The 1770-nt window shown below is 40.6% G+C and overlaps 1 non-coding gene across 1 annotated transcript; it reads right to left on the minus strand.

Moving 5' to 3' along the window:
• Positions 1 to 601: 601 nt before the first annotated feature.
• Positions 602 to 708, minus strand: LOC141669819 (small nucleolar RNA R71). Its single transcript, XR_012554075.1, has one exon. It is a non-coding gene; the product is annotated as a small nucleolar RNA R71 (small nucleolar RNA).
• Positions 709 to 1770: the final 1062 nt, after the last annotated feature.

Here is a 1770-nt window from a genome sequence, read left to right on the forward strand (position 1 = left end):
TATCTTATACTACTTGCGAACGCGTATATTTGTGTGTAATTTTAGCGCGTGTTTTCGCCCTAACAAGTTTTTGGCGCCGCTGCCCGGGACTCGGTGTTAATTTTTAGTTTATGTGCTTGACATCAGTAGTCGTTAAAGTTCACTGACTCAGACTCTCTTACTTACAAGGTTTACTTTAGTCGTGTGTTTCAGGTACTCTAGTTATCATTGCAATGGGAGAAACAGTAACAAATCCAAAAGCTTTATGGATTATTTCCAACCGAAGATCAATGACATTCAGTATAGCTTTGTCAGACCATCCATCGCGACTAATACTTTTGAAATCAAAGCTAGCACGATTCAGATGGTGCAGAATTCAGTCCAGTTTGGGGGTTCTCCAACGGAAGATCCCAATATGCACATTAGGGATTTCATCGATACCTGTGACACCTTCAAGTTCAATAATATTTCTGAAGATGCTATGAAACTGAGAATTTCCCCATTCCATATGAGGGATAAAGCTAAAAGCTGGTTACACTCTCTACCAGCTGGTTCTATCACTACTTGGGAGGATCTTGCTCAGAAGTTTCTTACTAAATTCTTCACAATGACGAAGACAGCTGCACTCAGGAATGCTCTTACTTAATTTGTGCAGCAATCGGGAGAAACTCTATGTGAAGCTTGGGAGCGTTACAAGGGGATGCTTAAGAGTTGTCCTCATCATGGCATGCTTGATTGGATGATCATCAATTATTTTTACAATGGTTTTGGAGCACAATCTAGACTCATACTTGATGCAACATTAGGTGGAGCATTATGGGCAAAGAGCTATGAGGAAGCTTATGGTTTAATTGAACTAATGGATGCTAATAAATATCAGTATCCAACCCAAAGATTGCCACAAAGCAAGGTAGCAAGAGTTCTTGAAGTGGATACAGCTACAACTATAGTTGCTCATCTAAAGGCGTTGTCTATGAAGATCGATTCTACGGCTAACTATGGAGTTCATTAGAGGACACGTGTTTGTGAGCTTTATGCAGGTTCACATGTGACAGAGCAATGCGCTATATCTAGTGAATCAGCTCAGTTTGTTAGCAACTTTCAGAGATCTCAACAACCAATTCCAAACACTTATCATCCTGACAACTGGAATCATCCAAACTTCAGCTGGAGCAACAATCAAAATGTGATGCAACAGCCATTCCAGTAGTTTGGAAATAATCAATTCAATCCTCCTAGTTTTCAGCAACAATTTACACCAAGACAACAACTCCACCTTCAAAAACAAACTCATGGAGGTGCAGGTCTATTTTCGAATGAAAAATTTGAATTGGAGGAGTTGTGGAGTATGTGCAAAAACCAGGCTCTTATATGCCAAAGCCAGGTTATTTCTATCAAGACTCTAGAGAACCAAATAGGGAAAATTGATAACGCCTTATTGAATCGACCATCAGGAATGCTTCCAAGTGATACAAAAGCCAATCCAGGCTAGAGGGAAGTTAACGAATAGATGAACGCCATCACCTTGAGGTCCAGAACGGTCCCAAGCTCCCAAAATCAGCAAGACAAAGATCCTGAAAATTTTGTCGAGAATGCACCCTTGCCAATTCCAGAAAATGTGATTGTAGCTGAAAAAGTGGTACAAAAGGACGCCGAGGTGGAACCGAAGAAGAAAGCTGTTGCAAGCAATCCTCCTGAGAGTAATATAGGGGATAAACAGGACTACCCACCTCCGCCATTTCCTAAAAGGCTTCAAAGGAATAAGTTTGACAAGCAATTTGCTAAGTTCTT

The sequence above is a fragment of the Apium graveolens genome, chromosome 6, assembly GCF_009905375.1.
Source record: "Apium graveolens cultivar Ventura chromosome 6, ASM990537v1, whole genome shotgun sequence".
Classification (NCBI taxonomy): Eukaryota; Viridiplantae; Streptophyta; class Magnoliopsida; order Apiales; family Apiaceae; genus Apium; species Apium graveolens.